Source organism: Dendrobates tinctorius, unplaced genomic scaffold, assembly GCF_039654945.1.
Source record: "Dendrobates tinctorius isolate UK_male_01 unplaced genomic scaffold, ASM3965494v1 ptg000007l, whole genome shotgun sequence".
In the NCBI taxonomy this organism is placed as follows: domain Eukaryota; kingdom Metazoa; phylum Chordata; class Amphibia; order Anura; family Dendrobatidae; genus Dendrobates; species Dendrobates tinctorius.
Window position 1 is genome coordinate 47,303,509 of NW_027361675.1, and position 6,082 is coordinate 47,309,590.

Sequence of the window (6,082 nt, forward strand, 5' to 3'; positions counted from 1 at the left end):
ATGGAAATGGAGGCGGAACGTGCACCAAACTCGTGACGGACCCCCTTTACCAAGTTACAATGTTACAGTGCCGCTATTTGGTGAGATCTCGTGTGATTTATCTACAGTATATGGTAATACAGTTAGGGATTTGAGCCAAAAATACAGCAAAAAATGCAGCAGAAATGTTGATCTGCATTTTTTCTTTGTTTTTGCAGTTTTTCATTACTTTCAATTGGTAAAAGAAAACTGCAATGCTTAATGTCAGGAAAAAAGCAAAGAATTCTGAAATCTCATTGCTTTTGCTGGTTCTATAAAGCAAAGCTTCTTTTCCGCACAAATAAACGCCCCACAGATAATACTGCAAAACCGCACTGTGTGAATACCCCCTTATACTATAGATGATTACTATGTGATTGGTGCGGATCTGACATCTCCTGCACAGCCCTCAGTACCGGCGGTGGCTGAATGTATCGGCAGTGGCACGTCTGCCATGTACAGTGTATGTGCGCTACTTGCCAGCTCAGCACTAACACTGCACAGTCACTTATGCTAATGTGGAGAGGAGAGCAGATGCATTATGGGTGTGAGGTTTCCCAGCTCATATACAAGTCTAGAAGCTTCTAGTCACCCTGCAGTCTCTGATCACCCGCCATGGATCACACTGTATCAGCGTTTATTTACAGCCTTGTTATGTGTGATGTTGTGTTAATGAGTCTCCCTAATGTTACCCGCAGGGTCCTGTCCTCCGGAGGGGCATCCCGGCCAGAAAGAGGTTAAGACTATACTTTCAGGGATCATTTCTATAGTGTGTGACTTGAGAAATGTGCTCTAAAGTGTCCAACCTTCCCAACCACGAGGAGGAGCTGTAGTGATCTCTCCTGAGCGTGAAGTGAGCTCTCAGTTCTGCTTCATTGCAGGGGCTGATTGCTGGTGATGATCGTTCTCCTTCTCTGTTACAGGGAGGGCGGAGGGGGAGATCACAAGCTGAGTGGGGGGTTATTAAATAAGTAATCAAGATTAGATGAAGGAGAGAACTTGGCACAGTTGTTTTAGTAAATATATAATAATTCAAAGAAGCTTTATCGGCAGGGCTAAATACACATAAGTTTTGCCAAAGCAAGTGTACTAGTGGGGGCTAGTAAGAGCAATGGATGGGGCTATAGAAGTCCATGGCATAGGGAAGGTGGATGATGGGGCAGATCCAGGGTGGGGGCCATAGAAGTCCATGGCATATCATAGTTCTCTTTCGCGCAGTCTATGACATTCGCTGCTATCTCCACTGCTCTCTCTTCTTCCCCCAGCAGGATAGATGTTTTCTCTTCCTCCTTCATGGTGATGAAATCCGGGAAGACGTGATAGTCTCCTGAAGTGAGTGTCCCTCACTGCTGAGTATTTGGAGCGGGTCTATCGCATCGGGAGGGCGGTAATGTCATGATGGGGGTAGGCTTTGCAGTGTTGAGAATCTCTCCCCCATGTGCTCACCCACCTGGGGAGTATAAACTTTTTTATTTTATTGGGGTCAAACCTTTACTTGAAGACGGGGTTGTCCTAGTAGTGGATAATCCCTTTACAGCTACAGTCACACTATCAGTATTTATCAGCCAAAACCCGGAGTGGGTCAGAAATGCAGAATTAGTGCACGTGTTTCTATTATACTTTCCTCTGATTGTTCCTTGCCTGGTTTTGGGTAACAAATACTGATGTAAAATACTGACCACATACTCAGTGTGAACGAGGCCTAATATTGAGTCTTTACAGCGTTTTCTTGGCACTAAGAACATTGGGTATAAAATGCAGCTATTTGGTGAGGGTCCCGTGTGATTTATCTACAGTATATGGTAATACCTTTAGATTTGTGAACCACAAATACAGAGAAAATTCAGCAGTAATGCTTTTCTGCATTTTTTCTTTGTTTTTGCAGTTTTTCATTACTTTCAATTGGTAAAATAAAACTGCAATGCTTAATGTCAGGAAAAAAGCAAAGTTTTCTGGAATCTCATAGCTTTTGCTGTGCGCCACTTGCCAGCTCAGTAGTAACAGTATGTGCGCACGTTGCGCATTTGCCCCTGCGGATCCACTGCAGATTTCCTAGTGATTTACTGTACAATGTTATTCTATGGGGAAAAACCGCTGTGCACATGCTGCAGAAAAATCCGCGCCGAAACGCACCCGTTTATTTTCCGCAGCATGTCAATTCTTTGTGTGGATTCTGCAGCGTTTTTACACCCATTCCATTATAGGAATCTGCAGGTGTAAAAACGCAGGGGAAATCCGCACTAAATCTGCAGCAAATCCGCATACAAAACACGCGGATTTTGACCTACGGATTCTGCTAAAAGATGCAGATTCTGCGCAGAAAATTCCGCACAGCAATCCGTTTTTTTCTCATAGACTTGTATTAGCGACGGATGGCCTCACGTTTCGTCCGTTGTTCGCCGGATCCGTCGAAAATTTTTTGTCTGGCGGCCGGACACGATGCACAGAACAACGTTTTTTGTGTCTGTCCAAAAATCAGACAGCGACGAAGCCTACGGGTGCATGATCCGTCGCTGTCCGACAAATGACGGAATCCAGCGACGGATTCCTTTTTTTAAACTGCGCATGCTCTGACACTGTGTGCAGGCTATGTGTGTGTGCGTGTGTGTGGGGGTCTGCGGGGCTTTGAGTGGGGCTGTGCGGGGGTATGCGGGTCTATGCGGGGGTCTGTGCGGGGGTATGCGGGGCTGTGAAACTGATATGTGAAAGCAGCCTAACCCTGCACAGTCACTTATGCTAATGTAGAGAGGAGAGCAGATGCATTATGGGTGTGAGGTTTCCCAGCTCGGATACAAGTCTAGAAGCTTCTAGTCACCCTGCAGTCTCTGATCACCCGCCATGGATCACACTGTATCAGCGTTTATTTACAGCCTTGTTATGTGTGATGTTGTGTTAATGAGTCTCCCTAATGTTACCCGCAGGGTCCTATCCCCCGGAGGGGCATCCCGGCCAGGAAGAGGTTAAGACTATACTTTCAGGGATCATTTCTATAGTGTGTGACTTGAGAAATGTGCTCTAAAGTGTCCAACCTTCCCAACCACGAGGAGGAGCTGTAGTGATCTCTCCTGAGCGTGAAGTGAGCTCTCAGTTCTGCTTCATTGCAGGGGCTGATTGCTGGTGATGATCGTTCTCCTTCTCTGTTACAGAGAGGGCGGAGGGGGAGATCACAAGCTGAGTGGGTAGGTTTCCATTGTTGTGTGCTAAAATTGCAGTTACAGTTTTACATAGTACTTCTGTTGGTATTAGTGCTGCTAGTAAGGAGTGTAAGACAAGATTTGGGTTTTATATTAAATATCAAACAATTGTTTAGTGCACAATTCCAGCATTTTGTTTTATTTTCCTGCTAGAGTGGTGCTTCTGATGTAATGTCCCTGACCGTACCCTTATGTTTACCTGCTGCCATCTTCACCTTTTATCACCATCGCTCCTGTCCATCTCCAGTGTTTCGTGGAGGTCACCACTCAGTACAAGTCTATGAGCGCCTCGTTCTGTTTCCTATACACTGAGACCTGGTGATGTAGCTGCCGACCCATCAGAAGTTGGTGTCACAGGATGACGCTGCAGGAACGGAGAAGCGGTGAAGATGCTAAAGGTGAGTATAAGACCGCGGGCAGAGGGCTCACAGGAGAAGCACCACTCCAGCGCTCACAGCGGGGCTTGTGAGATTGTATATCTATCCTCGGGGTTCTGGCAGTGAAATTACTCTGCTCGGATGATGAAATGTCGGGTTTCCTATGAGATGGGTGCGTGGTCCATGGACCATGCGATTTTTTTTCTCGCATCCATTGACATGCATTGGCGTGTCTGGTCTGATATACGCGGCCATTCACACCATGCTGCGATGTCTTTCTCAGCCTGATTATAACTGAGGAAGAACCCGCAGGTGAGCACTGACTCATTAAATAACATTGGTCAGAGTGCAATGTGATGTTTTCTCGCACTGCACTCCTCTGTATCGTACACCAGTGTGAGCGAGCCCTAAGGCTGAGTGCACACGTACTTTTGAGCCCAGCGGATTTTTCCGCACAGAATTGAAGAAATCCGCAGAACAAATGACCTGCGTTTTTCCTGCGGATTTCTTCCTGTTTTCTTGCGGTTTTCCCCCTGCGGATTTGGAGAATGGAGCAGGTGGAAAACCGCACAAAAGTAGTGACATGCTGCATATTTTGAACCACAAGAAAACTGCGCAGAAAAATCTGCAGCGTCTGCACAGCGGGTTTTTTTTTCAATTGGCTGACATGCTACTGTACATCACAATGCAGATATGCAGCGTTTCTGCACGGTAAAATGCGCTGCGGATCCGCTGGATATCTGCATCGTGTGCACATGGCCTCACTCTCAGGGTAGGTGCACACGGTCAGTAATCGGCAGCGCTTTGGACGCAGCACATGTCCGCTGCCGGCTATTGATCGCAGGTGATTCCTCATGTGGTCACTGAACCATGTGGAATAATCGCGTCCAATACACTGTATGGGTGAAATGTGTATTGCGGAGGCTCACGTCTCCATGTGATAAACAGACATGCTGCGGTCTGGAGAGACGCTCCACATGTCTGTCCCCATGGGTGATCTGCGATCCGTCTCTGGAAGCATAGTGGACATGAGAGTGCCTGACATCCCACCCACTATGCTGTAACATCTGGACGCTGCACAAGTACACAGTGTCCAACCCGCAGCATTTACTGACCGTGTGCATCTGTCCTCAGAGTCTAGTGGTTTTGTGAGGGAAACATCTGTTTCTGCTGCATAATCAAATATTTGTTTAACCCCTATCTGACACTGGACATACTATCCCGTCCATGTGCCCTGGGACTTAATGCCCATGGACAGGATGGTACGTCATAGCGATCAGCGGCGCTCACTGGGGGAGCGCCACTGATCGCGGCCGGGTGTCAGCTGATTATCACAGCTGACACCCGGCACTATGTGTCAGGGGTGGTCACAGACCGCCCCCGGCACGTTAACCCCTGGCACACTGTGATCAAATACGATCGCAGTGTATCGGGGGTTTAGAGAAGCATCGGCAGGGAGGGGGCTCACTCCGTGCTTCCCTGAGCCCACTGAACAGTGCAATGTGCTGCGCTGCTCTGGGGGCCTCCTTCCCTGCAGGTCCCCGGATCCAATATGGCAGCAGGGGCCTTCGAGGGCCTGCAGGGAGGCGGCATGAGGAAGCCTTGTGCAGCGCCTGTCAGATCGCTGATCTGTCACAGCGCTGTGTGACGTGTCAGATCAGCGATCTGAAACATGACAGTGATGTCCCCCCTGCGACAATGTAATAAAGTAAAAAAAGTGTAAAAATAATTTATAAAAAATCGCTAAATAAAAACAAAATATATATTCCCTAATAAATTCATTTTTTGGTAATAAAAGAAAACCAAAACAATAAAAGTACACATATTTAGTATCGCCACATCCGTAACAACCTGCCCTATAAAACTGTCCCATTAATTAACCCCTTTAGCGAACCTCTTAAAAACTAAAACTAAAAAACAAAGCAAAAAACAATGCTTTATTATCATACCGCCGAACAAAAAGTGCAATAATGCGCGATCAAAAAGACGGATATAAATAACCATGGTACCGCTGAAAACGTCATCTTGTCCCGCAAAAACTGAGCGCCATACAGCGTCATCAGTGAAAAACTAAAAAAGTTATAGCTCGCAGAATAAAGCGGTGCAAAAATAATTATTTTTTATATAAAATTGTTTTCATTGCATAAAAGCACCAAAACATAAAAAAATGACATAAATGAGGTATCGCTGTAACCGTACTGACCCGAAGAATAAAACATCTTTATCAATTTTACCACACGTGGACCGGTGTAAACGCACCCCCCAAAAGAAATTCTTGGAATGCTGGTTTTTCTTCATTCTGCGTCTCAAAAATCGGAATATAAAGCGATCAAAAAATATCACGTGCCCGAAAATTATACCAATAAAAGCGTCAACTAGACCCGGAAAAAATAAGACCTCACATGACTCGGTGGGTCAAAATATGGAAAAATTATAGCTCTCAAAATGTGATGACGCAAAAAGTATTTTTACAATAAAAAGCGTCTTTTAGCG

General features: G+C 46.0%; 2 non-coding genes across 2 annotated transcripts; both read left to right on the forward strand.

Annotated features, from left to right (window-relative positions):
- The first annotated feature begins 757 nt into the window (after positions 1-757).
- On the forward strand, positions 758-975 carry LOC141089065 (small nucleolar RNA U3). The gene has a single exon (XR_012232164.1). It is a non-coding gene; the product is annotated as a small nucleolar RNA U3 (small nucleolar RNA).
- A 2,005-nt stretch (positions 976-2,980) lies between these two features.
- Positions 2,981-3,198, forward strand: LOC141089034 (small nucleolar RNA U3). The gene has a single exon (XR_012232153.1). It is a non-coding gene; the product is annotated as a small nucleolar RNA U3 (small nucleolar RNA).
- The last annotated feature ends 2,884 nt before the right edge of the window (positions 3,199-6,082 follow it).